Source organism: Schistocerca cancellata, chromosome 3 (genome assembly GCF_023864275.1).
Source record: "Schistocerca cancellata isolate TAMUIC-IGC-003103 chromosome 3, iqSchCanc2.1, whole genome shotgun sequence".
Classification (NCBI taxonomy): Eukaryota; Metazoa; Arthropoda; class Insecta; order Orthoptera; family Acrididae; genus Schistocerca; species Schistocerca cancellata.
The window spans coordinates 370,589,781-370,611,724 of NC_064628.1; positions in this window are offsets into that span (position 1 = coordinate 370,589,781).

Genomic DNA, 21,944 nt, shown 5'->3' on the forward strand with positions numbered 1-21,944 from the left:
CCATAAAATGTTTATTATTTCGTCGCATGCGACCAACAGTGTCAGGAATCGGTTACTGATTTCATGCCTCGTTGCTTGAGACGAGTGTAACACTAGTGTTCTTAATATCTGTATTTTACAGTTATTATACCATTTACAACGTAAACATTTTACACAGAAACGCTTTTTTTCGGAGGTACAAACTCACATTTCTTGATGTTAGATGATGGACATACGACGGGGATCTTATTTCCCCTGTACTCTGCCGGCCAAGGTAGCCGTGCGGTTCTAGGTGCTCCAGTCCGGAGCCGCGCTGCTGTTACGGTCGCAGGTTCGAATCCTGCCTCGGGCATGGGTGTGTGTGATGTCCTTAGGTTAGTTCGGTTTAAGTAGTTCTAAGTTCTAGGGGACTAATGACCACAGCAGTGCTCAGAGCCATTTGAACCATTTGAACCCATGTACTCTCCTGCTCTGTTCAGAGATTGCGACAGACTACGTGAGACATGCGTCTTCACATTTTTACCGCTTGGCGGTAGTTTTATCTGCTGGCAATGTTAACGCGCATCGTGACTAGCACTCTATGTTTCTTGGGTATATTTCCCCTTTTTAAGACCTCTCTTAGCAGAAGCAGTTATTTGTCTAACATTGGCCGGCTTATGATCTTACAAACGGAACTTCATTCAGAACAAGGGTGATGGGCCATATTATCGAAACACAGGTCGAAATGGGTGAAGGTCGTGTAGAAAGTGTGACTTAGAGGACACTCTACTCTTATCTTATAAAACGTCGAAAGTATAGTTAAAAAAATGGCTCTGAGAACTATAGGACTTAACTTTTGAGGTCATCAGTTCCCTAGAACTTAGAATTACTTAAACCTAACTAACCTAAGGACATCACACACATCCATGCCCGAGGTAGGATTCGAACCTGCAACCGTAGCGGTCGCGAGGTTCCAGACTGTAGCGCCTAGAACCGCTCGGCCACCCTGGCCGACACGTCGAAAGTATGCCGTGTATTTTTCAATGGAACAAACGAGCCAGTGCTTTTTTTGCTATTATTTCTGCCTTAGGTCAGGTGATATTATTAGTAGTTTTAAATAATTGCGAAGTCATTGCTAGATAACTTGTTTCAAAAAGAAAATGTTGTATAATAAAGTACTAAGAAAATAAATTACAATCAAACTTCCTACACAACTATACGCAGGGAAAGGAAACTGAAGATCATAGAGAAGAAATAAAATCTCCGATGGCTGACGATATCAGAGACGTCCATTAACCTTTAGTACAGGTTATAAGATGGGGATCAACAGAAGTAAAGCAATGGAACGTAGCAGAATTAAATCAGGCGATGTGGAGGGAACTGAATCAGGAAATGAAAAATGCGAGGGCGTAATGAAAAGTAATGCCTTCGAATTTTTTATATGAACACTCATAAGACTTTTAAAAATTGAACCAATTTTATTAGTACTCTACACCTTTATTCTTCATGTCTACGTGTTTATTTCTCAACAAAGTCATCCTGGTGACGAACACATTTTGCTAACGAGAGGCCAGATCGTTGATCTCGTCTCTGCCGAATGTGACGGAGATATAACCTCACGCCTGCTTGCACCACTTCATCACTATCAAAGCGAAGACGTCGAAGGTATCCTCTAGGTTTTGGAAACAACTGAAAATCAGATGGGGCCAAATCTGGACTGTATGGAGAATGATTGACGAGAGTGATTTCAAGGTGTCGGATTTTTGCAGATGTCGCAGTGTCTGGGTGTGATACGGCATTGACATGCTGGAGGAGGAGATGCTCCATATATGGATGAACCCTTTGAATTCATGCTTTCAGTTTTCTGAAGAGCTCGTAGTGCCTTTCAGAATTTATGGCGGTGCCTTTAGGCACTAATTTCAGGTGCATCACACCTTGAATATGCCAGAACATTGTGAGCATGACTTTCCCTGGCGATGGCATAGTCATGAACATTTTTGGCGCCATTGTGGCTCATCTCCACTGATACTTTCTTGTTTTAGAGATCGAAATAGTGAATCCAGTTTTGGTGACCTGTCACACAGTTGTCAAGAAACCGATCAACCTTACGCCCTAACCGCAAAAAATTTCACGCCAGGAGTGAGCATTCGTGGCACACACGTTTTCTGTAACACAGTTCTGTTGTGATGACCTGCATATGGTGACGTGTCACGCTTACCTGACGACTGTGTCTGTGTTATCCGACGATTTTCTCCGACGAGTTCGCCAACCCGAATCCGACGAATCTCGTCGGTTTTCCGTACGCAGCCGTTCAGTTTAAGCTCTGCCACATACATTGAGATCAGCACCATCGTTCCTTCATTACGAGCACAAACAACCCAATGTTGCACATTACTGATGTCGATATAATCACCATTATAAACAGTTTTCATTGCCCTATGGATTTCAATAGGGGGCACGTTTTCTGCGGTTAGAAAGTCGATTACAGCACACTGTTTTTCACGCATCGACACAGTTACGTCACATACCGCGATGTTACACGCTACAATTCGGAGCCCTCTAGCGGCAGGGGGCTATAACTTGCGACACCAAAGCGAGGATGTCAACTGAGTAATACGCATGGAACGTAATATCTCGACCGATAGTGAGAATACAATAAAAAATTCGGAAACATTAGTTTCCAGCACGCCATCCTCGTAGTCGGGTTTCTGTATTTATGCAGCAAAACAACCAACTATGGCCGAATTATAGAAGCTATAAAAGCCAAACTAGCACTACGAAGAAAAATTTTTCTGAAAAAGAGAAGTTCGGTAACTTCGAATATAAATTTAAGTGTTAGGAACTCTTTTACTGAAGATGTTTGAAGACCTGCGCTGTGAACAATGGTTAGGGCAAAGTAGGTTGTTTTGAGAAATTGAGCAGTAAAGTTTCAATAAAAAGTCATAAATAGGATACTTCATGTACATCCATTACGTTTTTTTTTTTTTTTTTTTTTTACTGAGATGAGTCCTTTTTCCATACATTTCTAGAGTAACGAGATCAACAGGTACTTACCACTGTTTACTTGCAAATTAAGTGCACTTAAGGTGGATTAACTTTGATTTATAACTGTTTACAAGTTGGGTGAGATAGTGAAACATTACTGTGAAACCTCTCGAAAGCACAAAATTAAAAATTCCGAATTGTTTCAGTTTTTCACCCTAGGATTTGATCAGTAATGCTTGCATTAATAAAGTACATCCACACATCCTGACATAGCTCCCAATAGTAAAAGTATTAAGTGATAGACACGGTGGCCGTTTCTTGGTTTATTTTGGAAGTATCAGATAACATGAAAATGCAGGTCACGTACCCTGTTTGATTTGCAATAAGTCTGTTCTTCATCGACTTTCACTTACCATTGTTCAGGGATGGGATTTTGTCTGGAGAAAAATTTGTTAACATCGAAGGTCATGTTAACTGTTAGGAAATCCTTTCGGAAGGTATTTGTCGGGAGCGTAGACTTGCACCGAAGCCAAACATGTACGATAAGCGGTTCAGACAAAATGGGAATAGAAGTTTTCTAAATGTGGTTCTGCGATGAATACTGAAATTAAATGAGTAGATCGAATAACTAGTGAGGAACTACTGCATGTGACAGCGAAAAAAAGAAGTTTTATGCCACGCATTAACTAAAAGATCGATCTTTCGATAGGAAACTTCCTGAAGCATCAAGAAATGGTTAGTTTGGTAATAGATTGAAGTGTGAAGTGTGGTGGGCGAAAATTTTTGAGATGGCTGGACATCAATAGGATAAACAGTTTCCAAACCATATAGGTTGTGGTAGGTACGTAGAGATGAAGAGGCCTGCGTGGAATAGACTAGCATGGAGAGATGCATCAAAACAGTTTTCCGAGTTCGAGCGCCACAGTAACACGTAGGCCTGATTGAGTACGCTACACATAATTCGTCCACTGAACAGGCCTAGAGACGGACTAACGGTGTAGAAATATTTGTTCCCCGAATGCGGCAACTGAAGGCTGCAGGTGACAACGTAATAGTGTGACACTGATAACTCTTCAGTCGCGATCACAGGTTTAGAAGTAAAAGAAATTGTGAGAGCAAGTTTCTCAGTGTGAAAGTCTGAAAAATTAGGCATAAAATTATCGGTATAGATAAACAAGGCGTAGACTAGAAATGAGATAAATGATACCCACCTACAGACGTGATCCGCGAGTTGCCACTAATAGTTCGCGGTCGCAACTATACAGTAAGAAAGCAGAATGGAACCAGTCTCAGTCAAACTGTAATGGAACAGCGTTATTTTTACATTCTCATAATGCGTTGTATTTCCGACATGATTTAGTAATGATTATTCAAAGATGGTTGCGGGGAAGAGATACCATCAAACCATTGTAAAGGCAAATTAAAGTAGGTAGCTGCACATTTATTCTGTTGTTACATACCTAAGGATTTAAAACAATAATATTTATAAAGTCTGAGCTCTTCCTGAAGATGCTATATTCATTATTAGTAAAGAAATAAAGAAGTCGTTAGGCCTGAGAACTGGCAAACCTTTTGCTCTATAGTTAAGTTTTGTAAACGCCTTTGCCGAGAGAAAAAATGCGCAGTACATTGACCCAGTGGACAGTGTCGACGTACGGTTGGCAGGTGTGCCACGTAGTTTTGATTTTGTGTGCGCCTTTTATGGCGAACGAAGTACACTGCAGATAGATGGAAGTGTGGGAGGCTTCTGACAAGACAAGCCACACACAATCCATTTCTCTATTCATGTGCAGGAAGCCAGAATTATGTTGACAAAATCGTTGCAAAAATGCTTTTGTTCAATATATTGACAGTTACTTCTAACAAGTTTACCATCTTATTTCAAATACGTATCACAGTATACTTACTGTCTTCCGTCTGTCTCGTTTTGAATTTCAAGATCTCTTATACACTGAAGAGCCAAAGAAACTGGAACACCTGCCTAATATTGTGAAGGGCCCAAGCGATAACGCAGAAGTGGCACAACACGACGTGGCGTGGACTTGACCAATGACTGCAGTAGTGCAGGAGGGAACTGACACCATGAATCCTACAGGGCAGTCCACAATTCCGTAAGAGTACGAGGGGGAAGAGATCTCTTCTGAACAGCACGTTGCAAGGCATCCCAGATATGGTCAATAACGTTCACGTCTGGGGAGTTTGGTGGCCAGCAGAAGTGTTTAAACTCAGAAGAGCGTTCCTCGAGCCACTCTGTAGCAGTTCTGGACATGTGGAAAGTCACATTGTCCTGCTGGAATTGCCCAAGACCGTCTGAATGCAAAAATGATATGAATGGATGCAGGTGATCAGACATGATGCTTACGTACGTGTCACCCGTCAGAGTCGTATCTACACGTATCAGGGGTCCCATATAACTCCAACCGCACACGCCCCACACAATTACAGAGCCTTCACCAACTTGAAGAGTCCCCATCTGACATACACGGTCCGTGGTTGTTTCCATACTCGTGGACGCCCATGTTCGCAGGCTGACACTTGTTGATGGCTCAGCATTTAAATCTGTTCTCTTCGATCGTCGTTGCAGGATCCTTTTCCGGCAGCAGCGATGTCGGAGATTTGATGTTTTACCTGATTCCTAATATTCACGGCACACTCACGAAATCGTCGTACGGGAAAGTCCCCTCTTCATCGCTGCCTCGGAGATGCTGTGTCCCATCGGTCGTGCGCCGAGTATAATACCACCTTCAAGCTCACTTAAATCTTGATAACGTCCCATGTAACAGCAGTAACCGATCTAATAACTGCGACTCGCAGGCGTTGCCAACCGCTGCGACTTATTCCGCCTTTTTGCATATCTCTGTATTTGAATACACATTACTATACCAGTTTCTTTGGCGGTTCAGCTGTACATCCGAAAATTACAGGATTGGTTTTCTTAGTGATACGCATTTCCTTACATTCTTGACATTTGGATCAAGCTGCCATTCGTCACACCACTTAGAAATTCTGTTTAAAACATGCTGTACTCTTATACAATCACTCAACGAAGATATTTTGCCATATAGTACAGCGTCATTCGCGAACATTTGCATATTGCTGCTCACCCTTTCCGTCCGGTTATTTATGTATGCAGTGCGTCTCAAAGTCTTTAAGTCAAACTCAAAGAGGTGGTAATTGGTCCACAACCGACTGTGTTGAGATAGGGGACCAATGGTCGGAAATGCATATTTACTGTGTTTCGGACATACGCAGTGTACACTGCACAAGCTGTCTACGTTCTGGTACAACATACACCAGGGATCTTTGAGAGAGTGCGGTAGAATTTCATGCGCCGTTGTCATGCATGCATTGAATCTGGCGGTCGTCACTTTGATCAGTTACTGCGGATTATGAGCTACGGTGTTGTTATACCTCGTATGGTGTGTATGCCCATAACACAATAAATATGGTTCTCCGACTACTGACTCCCTTTCGCAGTATAATGTGTTGTGGACCCATTATCACTTGTTTCAGTTTGACCCAAAAGGTTTGAGGCACCTTGTATAGATAACAAAGGCGGTCCTACCATGCTTCGCTGGGGCACCTCTTACGGAACCCTCGTCTAAGGTGAACAATCGCCATTGAAGTAGACGTAGTGGTTTCCGTTACTTGCAATTACTTACAAGGTCTGGAAAAACTTTCCGTATGCTCGGACCTTCCACAACGGTCTGCAATGGGGCACTGTGTCTCATGAGGAAGATATTGGCGGGGGGGGGGGGTAAGGGGGAGGGATAATTACAATATGAGACAAAGGGTATAGGGACGATCAAATGGTTGTATTGTACAGTAGATACGTGAGATATGAAAATATTTGTACAAGCTAGGCATCCGTGGAGGGGTTCAACTAACTAGTCTTCAAATTGAAGACCACAGGACGGCGTTTTTTTATGTATATCATATACAAAAATCTGAGTCTGTTGCTCGTTTACTATGAATGGAAGAAATATTACAGAGTAAACGGCGATGAAGTCTCCAGTGAAAGCACCGAGAGAAATCGTGCAGTAGTAAGACACTAGACTCCAGTTAGGTACGAACAGGGTTAAAGTTCCGAATAAGGAATTCACATTTAGGATTCTTCGCTGTATCCCTAAATCACTTCAATCCGAAATGGTTCTTTTGAAAACGTAAGTGCATTTTTCATTCCCTATTCTTCCTCAGTTCCAGCCTGTACTCCGTCCACGACGATCTGGCGCTCGGCGTGACTTTAAATTGTAATGTTGTATTGTTTGGTTTTGAAATACCATCTGAAATTCTGAAATGGAAAGAGATAGATGTACACGCTATTAAAAGATTCGAGCATTCTCAGTTTACATTAGTCGCCAGAAACCATCAAAATTGTCGGTCTGCGATGTGGTACGCACTTCTGCAGAACACAAGTTTTCGCTGGAAATAGCGAGGGTAATGTCTGTCTTCGTATAAAACGAGGCAGATTTGCAGATTCATTGGCGTTTTTCGTGTAGGACGAGCATAACTGTATAATCCCCCCGAAACGGCCCGTTTCGGTGCTCGAGGTGGAATTACTGAGTGCTCCGAGGAGAGCGTGTCACTCGTGCGCCGTATTGTCGTGGACCACAGCGGCAAAATAACAGCCGTTCAAACGGCGCAATTTCGCCCGTAGCAGCGGGGAGCGACGCTTCTTATCTCCCCCTCTCCCCAGCCCTCCCCGCCAAAACAGTGCACTTGTGTTCCGCTCCGTTCCTGCGGGTCGTCCTCAGTCGTCCTTTTGTTTCTCGGCATCGCCGCAACGTATTAAAGCCCAGCTTTCTTGTGACGTTAATGAGACGCGTGCCGCAGTCTGCGGGCGAAACATTAATCATGAAGGTAGCAGCTATGACGTGGGTTTAGAACTGAAGTCGGCGAGGGTTGTAGTAAGGATGGGGATAGGAGGGGGCGCGGAATGGAGGTATGGCGGTTTCCTTGCTATCTCGCCAAATTTGCTCTACGGATTCTGTGATCGTTGCTTACTCGGACTTCATATTATTGCTTTTACATGTGTCAACGCGGTGGCTTCCAGTTCATTGCTGGACAAGTCCGATGCTTGAACCAGTGCGACAAACTGTGTGCCTCACAACAGTCAAGGAAATCTGCATTGAACGTGACATTAGACTGTATCAGGTTGACAGTTTCTTGTTCGTTTATTCTACACAGCACGTTTAGGTAGAAAAGCTAAATGAAGTAAGCTCTGTGATAACTAACTTCGCTATAGTTTCGAATATAAAGGCCACAAACACTGTCATCATATCGGAACTAAAAAGCAAATACGTGTTTCGATACACAGTTCATAGCATAAAAATTAATATTTAAATTCTTGAATGTAATTTCCACCATTTGACTGTGTGTCTTAATGTTCATTCATTTAACTTTATCTCGATTTCAATTATATATATATGACCATAGTGGGTTATTCAGGTGCCCTTACTGATGGGTTTTATGCAATCAACAACGCCTTCAAAAACCAAGTGCGAGGTTTTCACATTCTCTCGGTCGCAACGCTTAAACTATTAGTTCTAGAGGGAAAATGATCAGGAACTCTTTGTAGAAAATTTAACGTAGCTAAATTTTGTAAAGGGATACGTTTTCGCTATAGGCCCTAGTTTTAAAATTATTCAAGAGGAATGTACAAACAGGTCGTTCAAAAGCGTTTTTCTTGAACAACTCGAAAACTGGGACCTCCGTAGAAAACGTATCTCATTAAAAACTCAACTATATTACATTTCCTACAAAAATGTCCTTTTTTATTTTCACTATAGCTGACAAAACCATCAGAAAAATCATCCGATTCCTATATTAATGGTGATGCCTACATTATAATGTTTCGTTTCACTCTGATCCGAAGCAAAGCACGTTATTGAATATTGTAAAGGAAATTTTAGGAGCCGCTGGAGTGACTTACTTCGTCTAAGATAATTTAGCCTTCACAGTCAGTCTGATACTTTCTGGACGCGTGAACTACACTATTCTCTGATTCATTGTGAGATACATTGGTCAATCAGCAGCGTAACTGCTGTTGTACAAATAGGTATTTTACGTAGTTGACCAGTCATAAGCCTTTACGCAAGTGCATTGTGGCATAATGTACTTTCTAAAAGTGCCAGACAACATTTAATAGAACAACATCTTTACGTGTCTGAAAGACTGGAGTGAAGAGAGTAGCTAATCATTTTAAATACTGGGCTGTTTTTACATGATGCTGTAATGAAACAGGGGAAAGCTGTTGAAATCAAAGAGATTCGTGCATCTGACAGCAAGGTAAATCTATTCAACATGGTTCGTTACATGTGCGTGCCTTAAAGTGAAAGCAGGGATCTGACACGAAATCTGAAGAGAGCGTCAACAAAATATTTGCATGCCTCCAGGCGCAAACTCACTCTCTCTTCTCGTAACACTGACTACCTCATTTTGTCTATTGACATCATGCTATTTAACTGTCTGCTAACTAACTGCTCTATGTCGCTCTCACCGCCCGACTGACTGTCCACTGTGTGATTCTCTATCAATTCGCTTTATAATTGATCATTCTGATTCACGCACTTGCAGTTTGCATGTTTTATTCGTTGAATTAATCTCACTACATTTTCGCACTCAATGTGGGGCCTCTCATTTGTCATTTCAGTTCACTACATTCGATCCCCAACTTTGTAGACCATCAGTTGTCACTTTTAATTAGAAGATATTTTTGCACCCATCATCGGTCGATTGCCCATTAATTCCCATGATTCAGTTTCAGTTACTTGTGAAACGTCCCCTTGGAAAAATTAATGAATTACTGTGCTGATAAACCTCTTACATTAAATGATTTTCAAACAGCTGAGCAAAACTGAACGTACTCAGACATTACTCTCTTTATTTATTCTGATCAACACTAAACTGACACACAATATTTCTAGCGCAACGCAATCTGACTTTCAAAAATCCTTACAAAGTAATGGCCCTGACTAACATTAACCTATACCTTTCACAAATCACTTACCTCACAAAAATCTTCGTTACTCAAGCTACTGCAATACAGCGAGCGCCACTACTGCCAGCTAAATAAAAGATTCAAACTACTGAAGGCACTAACTACTGATAGGCATAGTTAGCAAATGAAAGATTTTGGTAGAGAACAAACAATGTATTTACCTTAATAGTGTTCAAAAGTCATAAATATATAGCAGTTCATGACATCCAATCTTACAAATTTCAAAACTCCGCCATTTCTCTCCCCACATCCACCACTGCTGGCGGCTCACCTCCAACTGCGCAACGCTACGCGCTGTTCACATCCAGCTGCCCAACACTACAATGGCAGACAACAATGCAAACTAGCCACAGACTGCACACAGCACAGCCAGTGATTTTCATACAGAGCGCTACGTAACGTTGCCAATAAGAAAACATAAACAGCCTACTTACATAGCACCCATGCTCACCACAAAAAATTTTACAAATTTTTTTGGGAAGTGGCCAATAATGATTTGATAAAATTTTTCATAATTACAATAACAAAGAAATCAAATGCACACACTTATTGATACAATGTTGGTCAAAAGCTAAAATTTTCTCACAGTCCATAAAGACAGTCCTGATCATCCATCACAGTAAAATTTCAGTGTCTTTTTTTTTTCGAAGTCTGAGCAGTAAAAGAAAATGCACACGGAAGTAGTGGATTTCCATGCAGTCTTGAACAAGTAGTGTTGTCCTTCCAACGGAAAGACAATGCTGACTCTTGACATGCAGACAGGTAATGGGCCACAACAGAGCAAACTCACAGCAGAGTCAGTCCAAGTTCAAGAATATTGGTAGTTAGGTCATCACAGAGCGGACCCACTGTAGTCCTGGTAGAGAGTATGGTACTGGTGGGCCACCAGGGGTGCAGACCCACTGCAGTCCTTGTAGAAATAATGGTATTGGTGAGTCATCAAAGGTGTAGACCCACTGTAGTCCTTGTAGAGACGGCCAACAGCCATCTGTTGCGACTGTGCAGGTGCACAATCACCATCAAAGAGTCTTGCAGAGAATATAGCAAGTCCATATACCACCACTTGTGCACGCACAAAGTTTTTGGAATTGTCCTTAGAACCAGCAATGCTGTTATCCAGTCCATTGCTGAATTATTAACACACGTGCAAACACTAACAGTCCCAACTTCTCACATATTGTGCATTACTATGACCAACAAAAATGTGTGCAGTGAAATGTAACTTAATTTGAAGAACTGGTGTCTATATTATTATGAATTTACAACATAAGAATACCATTACAAAGGTACAAAAAACATCATTAAAGAACATAATAGTACAGATAACATTTGTAGTAATACAGGCTTTACAAAAGAATAGAAATAGACATATACATCAGTGTTACAGGAATTATGACATAATAAATAAATAAAATAACGAGAAGAGTTCTTGAAACATTAAGTTCACACATTATCATTAAAACAAAACAGAATAAATAATGTCTAAACACCTTTACGAAGAAAATAGCATAGTATTTGAAAAATTCTACAACATAAATCTTATTAGCTAAACACATAAAGACAGGAAAAGACAAATACACAAGGATACATAAACACATAGAGGGATAACACAAAAGGAAAGGACAGGGTTTGTTTTACTGCAGTATTTTGCATGGCGATCTCCCTTCGTTCATCATTATTCCCAAAAAGTCCTATCTAAGCCTGCTTTCTGTATTCGATTCATCCTCTTTCAAAATCCTTTTTTGGCCAAACTATTTTCTTATAGCTTCTCAATGCATTTCTTCCAATTCATCATAGTTAGTTTCTTATATAGTCTACCCCCTCTTAAGCTAACTTAAATCTACTGAGCTCAGATGCTAAACTAAGGGACAAGGCAATGCAGCAGCATAAAACAATTAATACAAACAGCAATGAAATAAAATGGAAATTGTCAAAGCAAGCTGCAGTAAATCTAAATTACCAAGCAATGCAACATTACAACTAATATGAGTCAATGTGCAGCAACAAGAAAAATAAATCAGTAGTAAAACTAGCTTAACAGAGTAATACAAAGTGAAATTTAGTAGCACTATGCCTGGCAAACAGCACCAGCAAGTGCAATAACTTATATCTAAACATGACACAGCTCAAGCAGAAAAAATATTACAGTAAAGATGGCCATGTCTAATACCTATGTCACATCTTAATACTAGAGTGATGCATCACGATAAATTACTGTAGCAGACAAGTTACCAAATCGTTTAAAAAATTATTTATGCATTTCCTGTGAAGGGAAATGTCTATTTGTGCTCTCTTTTCTAAGAAAGTACATTATAAATGTATTCTTTCCTGGGTCTGTAGACAGAAAATAGTGATATTAGTACATCTATTAAATTTTATAATAACCCATGCTGCAGTACAGCTAGAAACAAGATATTAAACGAAATGAGCAAATATATATAGCCTATATAGAGCAATGCGTGAAACGTCATTCACTGGGCAAATGTCGTCTCCAAAGGCAAAAGAATCTCTCAACTAGAAAGACAATAAATGTAAAATGTTTCTCATCATTTCATTAGGCATTTCAGTAAATATCATAAATTAAGAGCTCCACAGTGTAATCATATGTTTTCAAGTATGAGTGTGTCGTATTTGCGATGCTTTCTACAAAGGAATGTCAATAGCGAGGATAATGGCCTCCTTTTTTTTTCTACCTGTGCCTCTGAAAAGGCACACACTAATGGCTTTTTCTCCAGGCGTCTGACACAGCTGGGTGCCCACGACGCATTACGTGCAGGTGGTCACTTAACTTTCTTACGGAAATATTTACGACAGCAGTTTCCGCTACAGTGACAGTCTCATATAAAAGTATTTCACAGGTCAAGAATTTGCGTTACAAATCTGTAGAAACAAAATCCTATTGATATAACAGTGTCCAAAAAATTTTTGTCGGCATTGTGATACATTCACGCATTTACATACATTTCATAACTCTTAAAGTACGATTCTTGGTTTCCAACAACCTTTTTCACAAACCAGAGTCCCTAACCACTACTCATTATTCCTTACCTTATTACACATATACATATTCGTAGACATTCTTCGATATTTCATCATAATAAATATGTAGCATAATCAAATTCCTCATATAGCATCATCTCATTGATCATAAACATACCTCAACAGCATAACACACATCGTCATCATAATAATAACATCATAACAGATCAATCACATCTCAAAATCGTCGTAGCTTTCTGAATATTTTAAAACCTACAAAAAATTCTCTGCTCATTTCAAAAGTGTCATCTACCTCAAACATACTTTAAAAATCATGATCCCATACCAAATACATCATTCAAAGCTCTCATAGTATCACAATGGTTATGAAAAAATATGAAGATTTCACAAAGTACAGACAAAATACAATTTCGTAAGTGTGAAGTTACCCAACTGTGTAATTGCGTAAACATGTGCCACTGATGTAGTAAAAAAATGTTTGTTTCTCTGTTAAATAATCAGGTAGCTGTGTAATTCTGTGTTGGAGAAATATGGTACCGATGTGTAAAGTTGTATAAGCAAATACCATATTAGCTAGGGCTCCTTGTGCTTGCCAAACACATGGTACACAAAGTAAGCGTGTACCCCCCTGAGTATTAATGTAATTATACCCTCAGGTGTTACAGATTACAGCAATGGAATGAAATGTATCACAGAAAACGTTCTTTGTAATTCAAAAATCTTGAAAAATAGATGGTTTAAGTACAAAATTAAGCACTCAAATGCGTGTCCTGTAGCGCTAAATGTGCGTTTTGCTGTAAGATAATTCTGTGGAAGTGGCGTAGTTATCGTCCTCTGTAAGCAAAGTTCTGCTGAAGTCAATGTACTTACCTCATCATAAACGAAAGTGAAATGCTTTGCGTATAGATATCGTAGTTATTACGTACCTTACCGTGATCAAGAAAGTACTATAATGTAACGTATTGTTGTGCTACGAAAGAGGCTGTCTCATTGTAGCTATACCACAAAAGTTACTACTAAAACATTCTTTACTTTCCAGAATAATTCAGAAAAACTGTGCAGATATAAAACAGAAACACCGCAAAAGCAACATTGTAAATTGTCACACACTAGTAGCGTCGTGATAAAATCGTGTAGCTGTCAAAGAAACCAAATGCTAAGTCACCTTTAGTCCCACAGAAAGTACTCCAAGTAAAGAAATGTATTTTCAAGTGAACCAAAATGTTGCATTAAAATCTCATTAGCCGTACCTGTATACGTTCTAAGTATATTAGCCTTATAGTCGTTACGTGATTGTGCAAGTAACAAGCAAGAATGTACAAATAACAACACTGTGTCGTCTGTTCACTATAACAATGCTTTCGTAATTTCTGTTTAAATAAGTTCTCTTGGTTCTTGACTGGATATTTAACTTCAAACATTGTTGCGTGGTAACAGTTTCTAAGTGTGACAATGCATACTAGAAATGTGAAGTGAAAAGTTTTATGGCAAAGACAAAGGTAAAAAGCAGATTATCTCTCAATAAATGGTTTTACATGTGAAATGTGGTGTAACCCGTAGAACACTAAATAAACTAGATAAACATCCATTTACTTCATCACTTGCAATTTGAAGATTCATTATTCATGTTCACTCTTTATTTGCTCCACCGCCATTTGATGGTATGTAAACTGAATATTATTCACCCAGAATCTACAAAATGAAAAATAATGTTACAATTCTTTTTCAACTGTATATATTTTACTTTTTTGTTACGAGCTGTGTTTGAAATGTTCAAATGTCTGTGAATTCCTAAGGGACCAAACTGCTGAGGTCATCGGTCCCTAGACTTACACATTACTTAAACGAATTTACGCTAAGAACAACACACACACCTATGGCTGGGGAAGGCTAAGAACAACACACACACCCATGCCAGACGCAGAACTCGAACCTCCGGCGGGAGGCTCAAATGGCTCTGAGCGCTATGGGACTTAACATCTTAGGGCATCAGTCCCCTAGAACTTAGAACTACTTAAACCTAACTAACCTAAGGACACCACACACATCCGTGCCCGAGGCAGGATTCGAACCTGCGACCGTAGCAGTCTCGCGGTTCCGGACTGTACCGGCGGGAGGGGCCGCGCAATCCGTGACATGGCGCCTCAAACCGCTCGGCCACTCCACGCAGCGAGCTGTGTTTCTGTGATATGTGTGTTACGCGATACCAATATAGTAGGAATCTAGTCTTTATGCAGTGAGGGGTTTTTCAGATTTTTAGTAAATATGTATATCTTAGCAATTATTAAAGTTATAAAGCAGGAACTGTTATTCCTGTTTGAGAGTGTCGTGAAAAGTTTCGTTACTACCGGCGTGATGAAGCAGGTAGGAATTAGAGCACAGCTCGGTGTCTGTTATAGCGATACGTTACGCAAACACAGCGGCACGCCATCTGATGCATGTATAACGTGGGAAGCCAATATCTCGTACAAGTGTCCTCACTGCATCAACACGGGCGCTGAATGCTGCCACTTAAATAGTGGTTACGTATAAAACGGGCTGTCAAAAAGTTTCCGTTTGGAGGCATAGCCACAGTGTATATCTAACGTAGCGCGACCCCGATCCGGGTATATAAGTATTGACATGTAAGAAAGGGATTCGTGTAGCATTCGTGTCTTTTCGACGTTCGTGTGGTAAATGCGAAAACATGAATTATGGCAACTACGTCCAAACAGGACCCACGTGCTGTTTTACTTTACTTTGCAGCCGAAAAACAAACACCGATAGACATCCATTGGACAATGAAGGGTGTATATGGGGCAGCACCTCTGTCACCAAGTTTGTTGCAACACACGTCCACATATCGCAAATGTTGCAACGCAGAAGTTCCGCCAACTCGAGTACGCGCCCTATAGTTCTGATCTCTCGTCACTATCACGGCTTCGGTCTCTCAAAAAAGCCTTTGAGGGTTCACCGATTTCTGTTGGAAGAGGGCGTGCACTAGGCAGTTACTAATTTCTTCACGCTGTGTTTTACGAAACCGGTATCGTAAACCTGATGCGTCGATGGGATGACTGCCTCAATCTTCGAGGCGATTTTGCCTGATTGGCGTTCTGATTCTGGACTGTACGAACTTTGAAAGGAAACTTGTAGCTCGCCCTTTACACGTACACTGCGGTACTTTTCCATCATACGTATTCGCCCACATTTCGGCTGCATCCCAGTTTATTCTACCTTGCAGGTCATGTCCCCCCCTCCCCCTGCCCACCTCACTCAAGAGCGTCCACAGTTCGTCGCGAGAGGCCGAAAAGCTGCCGACTAAACAATTTTGTCCGTGTGGCCTGACCGCCAATGCACTCCCCTTTGTGACTGCGCTGTGAACGTGGAAATGGGGTTTTTAAAAACGTGTGGCGAAAACGCTTTTGGCATAGGCGAGCGACAGAGATGAGTGCTGTTTTCCCTATACCGGAAATTATAGTTTGCTGCCCGCAGCAAGGCCTTCGTGCGCGGTCGGCCGACCAGCGTGTTCGATTTTGCGTGTTTATGTGTGTGTGTGTGTATGTGTGTGTCAACGTGCGTACACGAGGGTCACACCAGAGGCTGGCAGTGCGACAGGAACGGGCACGGCGTGCACGCGCGAGCGACAGTTTGCTGTTTTTCAAGCCAGTTGCATCGACACCTACGCAATTTGAAATGGCCGCACCATCGTTGCAGTTTACACGCAGAGAGTATCTTCTATAGAGCCAATTAGCAAGTTTGTATCTGTTGTTATTGTGAAATTTTACCACTATAAACACAATAAAAACTTCCTGTCTATAAATGCAGAACTAAGGCATTACAATAGAGTAGTGAAAGCAAAACGTCTATATGCGAACGAATGCCTAGCATTTATAATTTAGACAAATTAGAAATGCTAGAATGACGGGTCGTTGGTAAGGCATTACGTCCACGAAATATGGGCAAAGTTGGAAAGCACAAACCAGTGATGAAATTTATCGAAACACATAAAAATTATCAGAAGTAATGAGAAAAAACAGTGTGATTACCTTATACGAGTACATTAATGTCGAATGCAAGGCAGTAGAGTAACAGTAAACATCTTCCAATATTTGTGGTATAAAATGTCAACTACACTTTGCATCCAAGAAGTAAGTAGTATACAGTATTAAAGCTCAAGGAACAACTAAAGGAGAAGTGTTTGCGGAAAATAATGCTGAATATGGAAGGATTCCGATGTAGGAGAGTGAATAAAACTGCTCTGAGGTGGTCAGAAGACAGGAAGAAAAATCACATTGCACAGATAAAAGAGTGTTGAAAGAAAATAAAATAAAAACGAATAAGATATTCAAATTCTTACTTAGTTAGTCTGTGCGAGAAGAAGGAAAGAATAAAGACAAGATTGCTATTAATCCAGTAAACGGCAGTTACTTTGTTACTAGATTTCCTTCGCTCTAACAACAGCGTACATTTTTACTCGTAATTAGGCAACATGTCACATTGACAGATACCACGCCTGCTGTTAAGTACGACTCATTGGAATATTTCTTCACGGATCAGGATAGCCTTTGTTACTGGAAAATGAACCGGATACAGATCGTGTAATAGTTTTCCTGAATTAACGGGCGGATCAACTGCTTTGCTGCGTGGGTCACGCTACGTGTTATTTTAGGTAGTTTTCCATCTCCACCGAAGAAATATCGGGCTGGTTGCACTCTCGCTATGAGAAACGAATTTTCTAACAATTAACATACACAAAACAAAATTCACACGATTCACAGTGACTTTCCCTTCCATCTTCAAATAAATGTCATTTTGTCGACAGAAAGATGTTCAGCTACAGAAGTATAATAATCATTAGGTATAGTTCGTCACCACCTGTGGATCTCTAAAAATAATAACTTTGTGAACGAGGAAAGACTGTACTGTCGACAACTTCATTATAAGTACACAGCTGGGATACCTGTTTTATTATTGGCTATCGTTTTCGTCGATTTCATACCATCCACGGGTCATCTGTACCAAAAAACAGACAAATACCATTGCACGGAAATTGTATATGATGACTACAGCTAGTGTCTCACCAACGGTTATTTATAAATACATTATACAAGTATTATGCATATACCACAATTATATGTTTTATAAATTACGAGAAGGAACTTGCACTGCTTGTAGCAATAGTTTATCGTACGAGTACATCGCTGGAGCAACGAACGGTACCTAATGGCTGGAAAAAGGCTAAGGTCATTGCCATTTTCAAGAACGGCCGTAGGATACATGCACACAGTAATAAACCTATGTCATTGACGTCAAACTCTTGTGGAAGTATGGAACATGTTTTATGCTCAAGAATTACGACGTTTTTGGAGAACGAAAATGTCCTCCGTAAAAATCAAGAATTATGCAGACAATCACCTTGCGAAACTCAGCTCGCTCTGTTCCTCCATGTCATCCACAGCGCTCATGTTGATGTCATGGTCTCTGACGCCAGAAAGGCGTCTGACGCCGTCCCGTACTGCCGATTAGTGGAAAAAAGTAGGAGATAACTGAGTTTCAGAGCAGATTTGAGGATAGGTTCAATATTTCGTTCAAAGTATAACTCAACACGTCGCTCTTAACGTAACAAAATCGAGCTGTAAAGGTAATTTTACGACTACCCCAAGAAAGTGAGGTGGGGATGTTACTGTTTACAGTATAAGAGCGGCATTCAGTAGGTAATGAACCACATTGCTTTTTCTCAAAGCAGGCTGGCTTTATTCAGGATTCCAATACATCACATTATTCCCCACTGATTTGGTTACAAAACCCTATTTTTCAACATAACCCCCGTTCAATGCGACGACCTTGCGGCACCTTACTAGGATGGCCTGTATGCGCACATGGTACCCCTCTGCTGGTCGACATCGCAGTCAACGTGTTGTTGCATCAATAACCTTCACGTCATCCACGTACTGCTTCCCGTAGAGTGTATCCTTCATAGGGCCAAATAGATGGGAGGCGGAAGGCGCGAGATCTCGACTGCAAGGTGGATGAAGAAGAACTATCCAATGAAGTTTTATGAGCTCCTCTCGGAAGCGCATACCTAATTGAAGCCTTGTGTTATCACGAAAAAGGAGCAATTCATTTGTATTTTTGTGACGACGAACACGCTGAAGTCGTTTCTTCAATTTCCTGAATGCTGCACAATACATTTCAGAACTCTTCGTGGCCCCATGAAGAAAGAAATCAAACGTAATAACCTCATTAGTGACCCAGAGGTGTGTTGCCATGGCTTTACAGGCTGAGGGGGCAGCTTTCAACTTTCCTTCGGAGGAGAGGTGGTGTGGCGCCATTCCACTGATTCCCTTCTTCTTTCCGGTTCGATGTGATGAGCCCATGTTACGAGGATCACTCCAAAAGAAATGCGCACTATTTTTTGTAAAAATACAGTTTTCATTCTGTATGTGTGAAAGTTTTACAGTGTGTAGATACATCCTTCCCTCTTGATTTCAAACTTACTTCAACCTGTTCCCGTGAGTGGCGCCGTCACAGCATGTCTTCAAGATGGCTGCTACAAAAAATGGCTCTGAGCACTACGCGACTTAACTTCTGAGGTCATCAGTCGCCTAGAACTTAGAACTAATTATACCTAACTAACCTAAAGACATCACACACATCCATGCCCGAGGCAGGATTCGAACCTACGATCGTAGCGGTCACGCGGTTCCAGACTGAAGCGCCTAGACCCGCACGGCCAAACCGGCCGCCTGGCTGCTACACTTGACGTTCGTCAGAAGCAACGTGCTGTCATAGAATTCGAGTACTGTGAAAACGAGACTGTGGGAAACATCCACAAGAGGTTGAAACATGGGTATGGAGATGCTGCTGTCGATCACAGTACAGTTAGTCGGTGGGCAAGCAGGTTATGTGATGAAAGCGGGCACGGCAATATTGAGGACTGTCCTCGCAGCGGCAGGCCTCGTACTGCACACACTCCGGACAATGTGCAGAGAGTTAACGAATTGGTGACTGCTGACAGACGCATCACAGTGAACGAGTTGTCACGCTACTTTGGGATAGGGGAAGGAAGTGTTTGCAGAATACTGAAAGTGTTGACGTTGAAAAAGGTTTGTGCCAGGTGGGTTACCAGGATGTTGACAGTGGCTCACAAAGAAACAAGAAAAACGGTATACAGCGAACTTTTGGAACAGTACTAGAATGGTGGAGATGAATTTCTTGGAAGAATTGTGACAGGTGATGAAACATGGCTCCATCATTTTCCACCAGAGATGAAGAGGCAAACAATGGAGTGGCATCATGCAAATTCACCCAAGAAAAAAATTATTCAAAATCGCACCTTCTGCTGGAAAAGTTATGGCAACGGTGTTTTTCGATTCCGAAGGACTCTTGCTTGTGGACATCATGACAAGTTGAACCACCATAAATTCTGATGCATATGTGACACACTGAAGAAACTTCAAGCTCGACTGAGTCGCGTTCGACCACATCGGCAAAAGCAGGATGTTTTACTGTTGCATGATAATGCACGGCCACATGTCAGTCAAAAAACCATGGAAGCGATCACAAAACTCCGATGGATTACACTGAAACAAAAAAAAATGGCTCTGAGCACTATTGGACTCAACTGCTGAGGTCATTAGTCCCCTAGAAATTAGAACTAGTTAAACCTAACTAACCTAAGGACATCACAAACATCCATGCCCGAGGCAGGATTCGAACCTGCGACCGTAGCGATCTTGCGGTCCCAGGCTGCAGCGCCTTTAACCGCACGGCCACCTCGGCCGGCTACGCTGAAACACCCGCCTTACGGTCCTGACCTGGCTCCATGTGACTATCATCTCTTTGGGAAACTAAAAGACTCTCTTCGTGGAACAAGGTTTGTAGATGATGACTCCCTTGTGCACGCTGCCAGACAGTGGCTACAACAGGTTGGTCCAGATTTTTACCGTGCGGCTATACAGGCGCTGGTTCCAAGATGGCGTAGGGCAGTTGAGAGGGATGGAAATTGTGTGGAGAAATTAAAATATTGTTCCTAAAGGATGTATCTACACACTGTAAAACTTTCAAACATGTAGAATAAAAGATGGATCTAAAAAAATATTGTGCATTTCTTTTGGAGTGACCATCGTACATCGCGTGTGACGATGTTCGACAAAAAATTGTCACTGCCAGCACCGTAACGCGCAAGCAATTAAGCACATTTGGTCCTCCGTTGCTCTTTATGGTCTTCTGTTAAAAGACGAAGAACCCAGCGGCCAAACCCCTTTGAGTACCCCAACTGGAGACCAAGTGTGTCAGCACTAGCAACACAGACATCCAGTTGTGCAGCAGGGTGTTTCATAGTGATCCGTCGATCACCTCGAATTAGAGTGTCCGCACATTCCAACATTGCTGGGGTCACAGCTGTGTGCAGCCGTCCGACACGCGGGATATCGGACGGGTTTGAGCCATCTTGTTGTAATGAAGACAGACACCTCGCCGAACGAGTCACCGTGCTTTTGTTCACTGCCAGGTCTCTGTAGACATTCTGCAAGTGCCCATGAATATCTGTGACGGTCTGGTTTCCTGCCAGCTCTGTACTTGGAACGCTCCTCCGTTACAAACACCAGTTTGGAAGTCTACCCATAGCGCCGCAATCTACTGGAATTTCATGAAATTTTAGGGGCTATTTTTTCAGCCGAAATTTTCAGAAAGAAAGTCTTGCTTTACTTATTGAATTTTCTCCTATATCTGATCTGGTGGTCTAGCGGTGCTGCCACAGTTGCTCAGCGTGTCTGATCTGGGGCTTGACCACCCTGGGAAATAAAAAAATAGGAGAAATTTCCAACGATGCTCCTGAAAATGTGTCGTTCGTCATCGGCGGAGCTCTAATGACGAAAATCGATAAAGATAGAGATATACTTGAAAAAAGAGACAGCATTGGTCGTATATTTTTCTATTGCAAAATCGATTTTCTGTCACTGAGTGACCATCTTCAGTGCTATATTGTATAACAAATTGGGATGCACTGTTGTTACTAGGC